This window comes from Erinaceus europaeus, chromosome 4 (assembly GCF_950295315.1).
Source record: "Erinaceus europaeus chromosome 4, mEriEur2.1, whole genome shotgun sequence".
Classification (NCBI taxonomy): Eukaryota; Metazoa; Chordata; class Mammalia; order Eulipotyphla; family Erinaceidae; genus Erinaceus; species Erinaceus europaeus.
In genome coordinates, this window is record NC_080165.1 from 61,455,769 (window position 1) to 61,468,122 (window position 12,354).

Here is a 12,354-nt window from a genome sequence, read left to right on the forward strand (position 1 = left end):
GCTTAAGGTCATCTTAAAAAAAGGCCTTTTTATTCAAACTGTCAAAGTATATGAGGTTTTGAGTCAGTTTGGGACATTGGTTCTCAGCCTTGACTGCATATTGGAATCCCCTGGGGATTTTTAAAACAATTTTAATCTTCCCTGATTCTAATTTAATTGGTCTTTGGGGAGGACCAGGAATCTGTTCTTTTTAATTCTGCAGAGGATTCTAATGTATAGCAAATGCTGAGAAGCTGTGATTTTAGGAACTTACTCCTGATTTAGAAATACTGAGTTAAAAACTTACCTCTATAACAAACTCTGGGCTTTTAATATTTCTTTTTTCTTTTCTACTCTTTTTTAAAAATTATCTTTATTTGTTGGATAGAGACCATCAGAAATAGAGAGGGGGCGGGAGAAATACAGAGAGACAGACAGACAAGACACCTACAGCACTGCTTTACCACTCGCAAAGCTTTTCCCCTGAAGGTACCCTTTAATGTTTCTAAGCAGGTAACTTCTTAGAGCATAAGATATTGGACTAGAGTCAAGTTATGTTGGTTATATTCTGTTAAGTCCTCTGTGATAAACTTCTGTTATCATATATTAAAGTCCACTGCTCACATATAATCTTTAATGTTATAAACATCTTTGCTGCATAATACCTGGCAGTATTTACTGAAAATTAGAGGAGTATTATGGCATAACAGATGTTTATTTTTAAAATCTTTAACAGACTGAAATTCAATGTTTCAAGTTAAGTGACTAGACATTTTTGGAATATGTTCTGTTAGATCATTCTGCTTACTAACTTTTGGAAAGGTTAGCAGAACACAAATATTTATCTAAACCTTCCATAAACCACTCTACTAGGTAAACTTGAGAATATAAGAAGTAAAGAAGCCTATAGTCCATGTCCTCTAAAAGTTGACTACTTAGCAGGAGAAATACTTGTTATATTGGTAGTTCATAGCCAGTAGTGCTTTCTACATCCACCCTCCCCCTCCCATACTAGGTAGTGGCATAACATTCCATACTGCATAGGACAGCCTTCCACATAAGAAATTATTCAACCCAACATGTCGGTAATGCCAAGATTGGGAAACTCAAGCATATAGTTTGGTGATGGTTGTTGGTTTTGTTTGTTTGTTTTTTCCTTCTTCATCCATTTCGGCTGTTGGTGAAAGTATTGAAGATAGATGGAAGATGGTTAAAAGACATTTTAGACAGGGTTGAAGGAGTTGTGCAGGAAAACTGCAGTGACTTCTATAATGGCAAGGTCATGGAAGACAAAACTGGAAAGGTAGGTCATGGTCAAATCATAGAAGTTTGAATGCTCCACTAAGATATTTGGATGCTAGACAGTAGTCATTTTTGAGCAGAAGAAGAGATTGCATTTTGGGGAGCATAACCTAATATACTAAAAATTATAAGAATTATCCTGGAATAGTACTGAAGAGAGAATTTTTAAAATTTATTTTCCCTTTTGTTGCCTTTGTTGTTTTGTTGTTGTAGTTATTGTTGTTGCTCTTGATGTCATCATTGTTGGATAGGACAGAGAGAAATGGAGAGAGGAGGGGAAGACAGAGAGGGGAGAGAAAGATAGACACCTGCAGACCTGCTTCACTGCTTGTGAAGCAACTCCCCTACAAGTGGGGAGCTGGTTCTTGCACTTTGCGCCATGTGCGCTTAAGCCGCTGCGCTACTGCCTGACTCTGAAGAGAGAATTAAAAAAAAATTTTAAGTCTGACTTACTGAATAGATACCCAGGTAGAGATATAGAACTCATTTAAGAGAAGGAAAGATAAATTAAATAAAATAAAATTGCAGTGGTAATGTTATGGCAGTAGGTTTAGTTTGGTTTTTTAAAATCTGTTAGGGTGGAAGGCTGAAAACGTGCTCACCTTGCTGTGTGCAGAGTCCAGATTCATATCTCAGCAGCTCTGGTCCTGTGATGTCTCTCCTCCCTCTTTCTGTCTTGTTACCTGAATGAAAAAATGGCCCAAGAGAAATTATGGATCATTTAAAAAAAATTACTTGAGGTCATGTGTTTCCTGAGGAGCTGATGAAATTTGTGACTCCTTGTTTCAGAAAAATACACACCGTTCACTGATGCCTAGTGTTAAATAAAAATTTTCTGAAGTTAACTTTGGTTTTTAGGTTAAGAACCTCATGTTTAAGAGGAAGGTTTGAGCTCATCAGGATCACATTTAATGGAACCACATCTGATTGAAACCACAAACAAGAATAAATGTGAACTTAAGCAGCCAAATTTCATGTGTAACTAAGAAAATAATAGGTGCCATTTATTGATCACTTTTTATGGAAGACACTGTTGTCTATGCTTTGTACATTTTCTCCTTTATTCCTTGGCAAACTTGTGGAGTAGATGCTATTATTATCCCCATTATGTAGGTAAGGGAGCAAGCATACAGTGATTTAGTACTTTGTGGTCACAAACTAGTAGACACAGAACTAGGATTTAAATGTAGGCATTTGCCTTTAGAGTTTATGTTCTTACTAATTCATAATGTGAAATGTAACTGCCACAGAGAATAAAAGTACTCACAATAGCCAGATTAGCACCATCTCTATGTATTTAAGGTATGTGGAAGCTCAAGTCATAAATAAAAGTTTATAAATTCATCACAATTCTTGTTATAGGAATTGGAAATAAAAAAATTAAAGCACACCCATATTCTTTTTAAAGATTTTTTTCATTATCTTTATTTATTGGATAGAGACAGCCAGAAATTGAGAGGAGGAGGGAAGATAGCACTGCTTCACCACTCGCAAAGCTTTCCCCCTGCAGGTAGGGACCGGGGACTCGAATCGGGGTCCTTGTGCTCTGTAATATGTGTGCTCAACCAGGTGTGCTACCACCTGCCCGCCCCCATATTCTTGAAAACATTTTCTCTGGTAGTATATCTTCACAAGAAATTGGCCCATAACAAGGAATTATTTATATAGCAGGTGACAAAATGTGTACTTAAAACAAAAGGAGTTAGAAGAATTGAATTTTTAATTGAGTCAAGTTGATAGGTGTACTCTAAAGGCACAAAAAAAGAGCTTGTGTTTGGTACAAGAGCCATATTCATACTCCCACCTCTCCCTGGGCTTGGACCTCCCTTCAGGTCTGGAGTTCTTTCTAGGTACAGTACATCTATGTTTTCTTAATATGTTGGTTAAGATTAGCACTATGCCCACATGGATGCCATCTTTTCAGATACATATGCTTCTCTCTATGAAATTCTGGCTTTTTTCTCAGACAAATGTGTAAGGTCTCTGAGATAGTGGCCCAGTGGTGGTACATCCAGTAGAGAAGGTTAACAATGTTCAGAGACCCAGGTTTAAGCCCCCAATTCAAATGCCCAAGGGAGAAGTTTCACAAGAGGTGGAGCTGTGCTACCCCCCTTCATGTCTCACCCCATATCAAAAGAAAAGAGGACACCAGGAACCATGGAGAAGTCTTGCAGACACTTACTCCTTATTGGTAACTTCATGTCTAGAGGAGGAGGGACTTGCCAGTGAGGTAGCAGCAAAAACAGTAGTTTGTAAGCATTTGATTTGTATTAGCTTTCTCAGCTGGTTTTGTTACCTAAGTAGAAGCTCTGCTAGATTGATAAGATGTATGCCTAGTTGGTGAGTGTGGAAGGAGGTAAAAACAGTAAGGAAGTTTTTTAAAATTGCCAAAGTCATCTGGGCTTTGACATTTAAGTCAATTAGAAGTAATTAAAGTGATAACTAAGTAGCAGTGAAGAGCCAGGCTAGATTGGATAGCCTGATCTGTTGATACCTTGCAATCTTGAATTCTCTACTTTGGATAAGGAAAAGGAGAAAGGAGCATTTGGGGATTGCATTGTTCTCTTAGTATCCTCAAGGGACTAGAGTTCAGTCTGTTGGTCCTGCTTAGTTTACCCAGCATTGATGTGGAGAAGTAGGGTATACAAGGCGTGGGAAGTGGGTTTAGGATTCTAGCTGTAATACTACATAATCTATAAACTACACAGCAGTTGTGGATGCATGGTTATTGTGTAGAAATGAAAGTGCTCTGTTTTCTTGGAGGCTTGGGACAGGTTTTACCTTTTTCCCTACTAGTCAAGAGAATGAGTATGAGTATTTCTTACGTCTGTTTCGTACTTCCTGCTATTAAAGAAATGTATGAATGGGATTTCTAATGATACCTAAATGAAACCAGTTCCCCATTTCTTGAACTAGTCCTACATTAGAAGACCAGATATTGGGCAAAGCACTGCTATATTTCTTTGAACATTTAGGAAAAATAACCTATTAAAAATTTTTATGACTTCCTGCTGGGCTGGTTTTAAATGAAATATGGTTGGGAGCTGTATTTACAATTCTCTTTCTCTGTGTGTCTTTCTTGTTTCTCTAATGAAGCTCAAAGCATCAGGCTGTTTATCAGAGATAATTATACAACAGATGGAGCTTTTCTGATATATAATAGTCTCAAAGTGGAAGATTTTTTTCCCATAATGAAGAATGCCCAAATTTTAAATGTCTCTTTTGATTCTAATTTAAAGGAGTTTCTTCCAGTGCATTTATTTATCTTGAAACTGATTCCATAAAGCATGCTGCTTTTATTATGACTGTATTCTAAAGAGATTGATACTTTGCAGTACAGTATAATAATGTACAGCTATATGGTATATTGGATTGTAACAATATTAAGATACACCAGAAATCAATGTATGGGATCATTTAAATTAGTCTGTGTCAAAATGCAGAAGGACTTAACCAGTTTAGCAGTTTTTTTTTTTTTTGAAAGAAGTTGCTTCTGTTCCATAGTATTATTTTAGTCATAATTTGTTAAAACATTTGCAGTGATGGTTTACTTATAACTTGTGGTCCAAATTAAAGCAAAAATATGAATTTAAAGTTATTCATTTGATGGCTTTCTTCTTCCTGCCCCTTTTGTCCCCCTTGTTTCTTTCTTCCCCCCTTTCCTCCCTCTCTCCCTCCCTCCCTTCCCTTTTTTTTGGGGGGGGTTTGTTGTTGTTGTTATTGTTGTTTGCCTCCAGGGTTATTGCAGGGGCTCAGTGCCTGCACTACGAATCCACTGCTCCTGGAGGCTGTTTTTCCCATTTTGTTGCCCTTGTTGTTGTGCTTGTTGTAGTTGTTATTGTTGTCATAGCTATTGTTGTTGTTGGATAGGACAGAGAGAAATGGAGAGAGGAGGGGAAGACAGAGGGGGAGAGAAAGATAGACACCTGCAGAAGACCTGCTTCACAGCTTTCGAAGCGACTCCCCTGCAGGTGGGGAGCCAGGGGCTCAAACCAGGATCCTTATGCCAGCCCTTCTGCTTTGCGCCATGTGCACTTAACGTGCTGCACTGTTGTTTTCGCCGGGCTGGCTTCATGGGCGGGTAACAGACGACCCGGGACTCATGACTAGGTTGCACGCAGTATCTCTTTATTCATGTAGGACGCAGCGCAATCTATACCAAGCTAAGCTAAACTAAAAACTACAATCTTGTCCTTATAAATATACTAGCCCAGTAGGGTGGGAACAGGATGCGACGCAGAGAGGGTGGAGAGAAAAGTGACTGGTGAAAATCAGGGTGTGACAAGGAGAGGGGGCGGAGCAGGCAAGAATTCTACCACTGAACCACCAATGCCCTGGAGGGAGGGTGGTGCTTGTTAACAGCGGTTATGTAAATAGAATGAAGTGGTTATGTAAATAGAATAGTGTTAAGCAGGGGGGATTAAACTAATGAAACAGAAGGAGTTTTTAGAAGCATACCAACACTGCACTACCGCCCAGCTCCCTTTATTATTATTATTTTTTTAACTTTTGCCACCAGAGCTATCAGTGGGGCTTGGTGCCTACCCAGAGAATCTTCTGCTCCTAGTGGCATTTTTTTTCTTTTTCTTTCTACTTCATAGAACAAAGAGAAATTGAGATTGGAGGGGGTGGGTATAAAGAGAGAAAGAAAGGTACCTGCAGCCCTGCCTCACAGCCCTGGAAACTTCCCCTCTTCAGGTGGGGACCAGGAAATTGAACCTAGATTCTTATGCATGGTAATGTTTGTACTCAACTGGTTCACCACCTTGGCCCTTTTAATCAGATAAGTATATAAGTAAATTCTTCCAGGTTTATATAGAGTAGATGAAAATACTCCTTTAGTGCTTCTACTAAATTCCCACTCTTGCCAGAGATAACTGTTGTTTATGCATTTGGCATTGTCTTCTTTTTGCATGCAATTATGTATGTTTATATATATATCTATGACTTTTTATTTTTTAAAATATTTATTTTCCCTTTTGTTGCCCTTGTTTTTATTATTGTTGTAGTTATTATTGTTGATGTCTTCATTGTTGGATAGGACAGAGAGAAATGGAGAGAGGAGGGGAAGACGGGGAGAGAAAGATAGATACCTGCAGAGTTGCTTCATTGCCTGGGAAGTGACTCCTGCAAGTGGGGAGTGGGGGCTCGAACCGGGATTCTTATGCCAGTCCTTGTGCTTTGCACCATGTGCGCTTAACCTGCTGCGCTACCACCCGACTCCTGACTTTTTAAGTACCTTTCAGAGACTTTTCCAGCTTAGCACTAGGAATCAACCTAATTATTTTTAAACTTTGTGTATTGTTGTTGCCATTAATGCCATCTTCTCTTGAGGCTGTTTCTCTCTCTCTCTCTCTCTCTCCCTCCCTCCCTCTCTCTCTCTCTCTCCCCCTCTCTCCCCCTCTCTCTCCCTCTCTTATTCTCTCCTCTTCTTCTCTACTTCTCTTCCTATCTCACTCCCTTCCTCCCTCCCTCCCTCCCTCTTTCCCTCCCTCCCTCCCTCCCTCCCTCTTTTCCTTCCTCTCTCCCTCTCCCACTCTTTTGCCTCCAGGGGTATCCTTAGGGCTTGGTGCCTACACTACAAATCCACTGCTCTTAGCAGCCATTTTTTCCATTTTGTTGTTGTTATTATATTGTTGTTGTAGGACAGAGAGAAATGGAGAGAGGAGGGGAAGACAGAGGGGGGGAGAGAAAGATAAACACCTGCAGACCTGCTTCACCGCCCGTGAATCGACCTTCCTGCAGGTGGGAGCTGGGGGCTTGAACTGGGATTCTTACCCTGGCCCTTGCACTTTGTGCCATTTGCACTCTTGAGGCTGTTTCTAATATTTATGCACCATAAACTCTATTAAGTAAACATTTTTGTATATGGCCAGTGGTGTATGTGTGTTATCACTGTGATAAATACATGGAAGAACTAAAAACCATAGAATGGCTGTACTAAAATTTTAATAAACATTGCTAAATTTCCAAAATGACCCTAATACTTGATACTGAAGAATGGTCTTTGGAAAGTCTTTCCCATATTTTTTACCCCTCTATTAGGATTCTTTTTCTTCTTTTTATTAAATGTTTTTTTTTTTTTTTTTTTTTTTTTTACCAGAGCACTGTTCAGTTCCAGTTTATGGTGGTACTGAGGATTAAACCTGGGACTATGGAGCCTTAGGCATGAGATTCTCTTTTGCATAACCATTATGTGTCTACCTCCGCCCCCCCCCCCCTTTAACAAAGGAATAGTTAATTTTAATTGTTATTCTTCTGGCATGTCCTGATACTAAGATTGAGCACTGTTCCTTATGTTTATTAGCAATTTATTTCTCTAATGATTTCTCTGCTCACATTCTTTACATTTTAAAAAATATATATTTTCTTATTATTGGATAGAGAAAGAGAGACATGAGAAGGGAAGGGGAGATAAAGAGGGAGAGAGACAGAGAAACACCTGCAGCCCTACTTCGCCATTTGTGAAGCTTTCTTCCTGCAGGTGGGGACCAGGGGCTTGAAGTTGGGTCCTTGGGCACTGTAATGTGTGCACTTAACCAGGTGCACTACCACCTGGTCCCCGTTCTTGACATTTTATTAGCCATCTCTTCATTTCTACTAATTTGTAGAAATTTCTTAGTGTTGTCTAGATAATGGTCTTTATCATGTGTACACTGTAAGGAAACATGCCATCTGAAATGGAATTAGGTAGTCCTATGTACTAGGAAAGATCTCACCAGATTAGAGGAGTTGGGAAGTTGACATCTCAGGTTTGGCATCTCTGGAGACAATCCGCAGTAACAAGTCAGTAGCAGCATAACATGGTATAGCAGCACTGGTAGCATTGATTTATCTGTGGTCAGGTAATGGTAAGGTATCAGAGAACAAAAGCATCAAGAAATATGAGCACAGTTTCCAGGACTAGGAGAAATATGGATCTTAAGGAGAATGAGAAGAGTTTCTTGAAGTCTTAAGAGTTCAACATAGCAATAGTTAATTATTATTATAACCAAGTTAGTTGGGAGCGTTTTTTTTTTTTTTGAAAATCCAATGGTTAGGATTTAGCATAACATACTTAACCTCAGTATACCTTATGACATTAAAAGATGTCTACTAATAACAGCACCTTAGATACTGACAGAGCCAAATGGTTTTGATCTATTTAGTCTAAAGTTGTAACTTGGGTATTTAATATATATATTTAGAGCTTCTTAAAGCATTTAAATCCAGTGTCAGAATTTGATTATCTTAAAAATCTGAACTATTAAATACTTAGGCTAAAGAAAATACTTTTACTTAGAATTATAATCTAGGTTAAAATTTTCCCCTCTGACATACTGACTCAATAGTGACTTAAAAAATTATAAATTGGGAGTCGGGCTCTAGTGCAGCGGGTTAAGCGCAGGTGGTGCAAAGCACAAGGACCGGATCCCGGTTCAAGCCCCCAGCTCCCCACCTGCAGGGGAGTCACTTCACAGGCCGTGAAGCAGGTCTGCAGGTGTCTGTCTTTCTCTCCCCCTCTGTCTTCCCCTCCTCCCTCCATTTCTCTTTGTCCTATCCAACAATGGTGGCATCAACAACAACAATAACTACAACAATAAAACAACAAGGGCAACAAAAGGGAATAAATAAATATTCAAAAATTTTTTTTAAAGTTTATAAATTATGATATTATATATAGATTGACTTTTGTTGTCATTGTTATATGCTTGTTTTCATGTTCCTGTGTCCAATTATCTGTATTCCACATATAAGTGACACCCTTCTGTATTTGTCCTTTGCCTCCTTACTTCACTAAGCATAATATTCTCCAGTGCCATTCGTTTCATTCCAAAGAACACAATATCATCTTTTTAAAAGACTTTTTAAAGGCTTCCCTTGTTTATATGCTTTTTATTGCTGAGTAGTACTCCATTTAGTATTTTGCCCCATGACTTTTTTATTCAATCATCTGTCAAAGAGAATCTTAGTTGCTTCCATATTTTGGCTGTTGTGAATAATGCAGTTAGGAAGATGGGGGTCCAAACATCCCTTCAAATCACTTGTACTATCTCTTTTGGATAAATGCCTAGAGGTAGGATTGATGGATAATAGGTATATCCATTTGTATTTGATTAAGGAATCTTCATAGTGGTTGCACCAGTTTGCTTTCCCATCAACAGTGTAACAGAGCTCCTTTCTCTCCACATCCTCTCCAACATTTACCCTCTCTTGTTTTGTTGATGTAGGCCATTCTAACTGGTGTGAACTGGTATCTCAATGTAGTTTTAATTTGCATTCTTTGGTGATGAATTAATTGGAGCATCTACATATATCTGTGGGCTGTGTGTATCTCTTCTTTAGGGAACTGTCCATATCTTCTGCTCACTTTTATTTTTTTCTTCTTCTTTGCTTTTGTAGAGTTTCTGATGGAGTCTGCAGTTTCATAAAGAGTCACTTCATTCTTTCTAAATCTTTTAAATTGAAAGAGTGGTCTAATTGTATCTTCTAGATTAGCTATCTTTTCTTCTGCACGAGTGAATCTACTTCTTAAGCTTTCTACCTAAGCTTGTACTGCACTCAAAGTATCTTTCATTCCATAAAACTCTGGAGTTTTTGTTCATGCTTCCTAACTGCTTAGTCAACTCTGATTGATGTGTTTTTTTAATTTCTTCCATTACTGGTGTTACTAACTGCAGGGTAAAGTGTATCAAGTATACCAGTTAAATCTCATTCTTCATTATTTTGAAATTAATCTTCTCTTTAAGAAAAAAACATAAATTTTCATTTAAAATGAGAAGTTGCAATTGAAGTGTTCAAAAATTAACAAAAGTTTTAAAATTCAGAAAAGTAGTGTATTTCTTATGTACCCAAAATACCTCCAACACCTTTTTCTTAATTGTCAACAAAATGCCTTTTATTAAATATTTTATTTGCTTATTATTTATTGGATAGAGATAAAAATTGAAAGGGAAGGGTGTGATAAGCACCTGCAGCACTGCTTCACCACTCGTGAAGATTTCCCCCTACAGGTTGGATGGGCTTGAACTGTGGTCCTTGCACACATAGTTGTATGTGCCCTCAACTGGGTGTGCTGCTGCTTTGCCACCAAAATACCATTTTTAATGTAGTGCTGGCAAGTGATCTTGCCTATGTGCGATACCCCAATCCACCTTCCTAGCCCAACTTTTTATTCTGTCTTTTAGTAATGTATTATTTTAACAAGAGTGAAACACACACACACACACACACACACACACACACACACACACACACACACACACACTTGCATGCATGCAGCACACAAGCATTCACTGCTCAGCTCTGCTTATGGTGGTTTGAACTGGGGATTGAACTCTAGAACTTCAGAACCTCAGGCATGAAAGGTATTTGCATAACCATAATGCTTTCTCCTCAACCTTCAACTTTCAGAGTGGGACAGACAATAGACAATAAAAAACTGCCCCACCATCCATAGAGACATATAGCCACACTGTCCATGGTCCTCTCCTGTTGTTCTAGAGATCAAGCTAGGGACTCAAACATGTACTTTACCCACTGAACCATTTCCTGGTCCCAAGATTTCCCCCTCCTCATGGCTGAATTATATTTCATCATATGTGCTCTTCTTCTGAGCCTTTATTGGTTCTGACCTTACCTAGCATCCCCACTTTATTATCTTTATCTATTTATTTATTTATTAGATAGAGACTGCCAGAAATCAAGAGGGAAGAGTGATAGAGAGGGAGAGAGACAGAGAGACACCTGCAACACTGCTTCACCACTTGCAAAGCTTTCCCCCTGCAGGTGGGAACAAGGGGCTCGAATCTGGGTCCTTGTGCATTGTAACATGTGAGCCACCACCAGCTCAGCATCCCTTTTTTTTTTCTTTTTAATTATCTTTAATTATTTGGATAGAGACAGCCAGAAGTCGAGAAGGAAGGAGATGATAGGGAGAGAGACAGAGAGACACCTCCAGTCCTGCTTTACCACTTGTGAAGCTTCCTCCCTGCGGGTGAGGGCTAGGGCCTCGAACCCAGGTCCTTGTGCACTGTAACCTGTGCACTCAGCCAGGTGCACCACCACCTGGCCCTTCAGCATCCCCTCTTAACCAAACCAGAACTTTGTCTTCAGAAGATACCATTGCACTCATAATACCATTAAGTTTTTGTTCATGCTCTTGAAAGCTCAGCTCAAAACCATTTTATCTGCATGGATTATTTACACCAAGGAATTCTTGGAATCTTCGAATCACTGTCTTTTCTGGCTCCATGTCTAACATGACAATGATCTCTCTCTCTCTATAGTTTAGAATCTAAACCTCAGATTAGCAAAGCAATATTAACTAAGTGCTTACTGATTTAAATATTTTAAAACAGTGCCTAATATCTTTTGGCCACTTTCTTCTGCATTTTGATATATTACAAAGAAGTTTCTAATTGCCTGGACCTGATCTTAAATAGCTACTTAATATTTTAATACTTTCTGTGCTATGCAGTAACCGAAGATGAAGTGATTCAGAAAGGCTCTTTCTCTACCAGATTTTTGAAATCTGTCTTATTGTATTGTCTTTTAGTAGAGTTTTGAAATAATAAGAGACTGTTCTTTTAACTGTGCAAATAGCCACCTGCCTATTGTAAAGTGTTGGTTTTTTTTGCTCATAGCCTTTCTTTTATTAACTGAATTTTCTTCAAAATTCTCCTTTCCAAGAGGAAATTGCTATCAGATTTTAATTGAACATTCATTTTCATGTATCCCTTAAGAAGTTTGTGAATCAGAAGTTTCAGTTCCCATAAAGATTTCTTTGTATCTAAGACTATATTGGTATTCACACTGCATTTTGAAGCAGCATCATCACTACTCCCTTCTGTGCAAATGCAGACTTTTTAGTATTCTTACTAAATTAGAACCTCTTTACTTGATGCGAAAGTAAAAGTCAGAGAGAACACCCAAACTTCATACAGTTTTAGCCTTTTGCAGTTGTCATATTGTTTATACAGGTAATGCGTGACATTGTGCTGATTTTAAGCTAAATCTAAGCTTTATTGTGACAGGAGTATTTGACTGGAAAAATCATATTTATAACATGGACATCTACTTGGATGTATTTTA

At 38.5% G+C, this 12,354-nt stretch overlaps 1 protein-coding gene across 2 annotated transcripts in view; it reads left to right on the plus strand.

The window, feature by feature from the left end:
* The window catches only part of ZFAND3 (zinc finger AN1-type containing 3), a 288,056-nt gene that overhangs the window by 199,714 nt on the left and 75,988 nt on the right, over positions 1-12,354 (plus strand). The window lies entirely within an intron of this gene.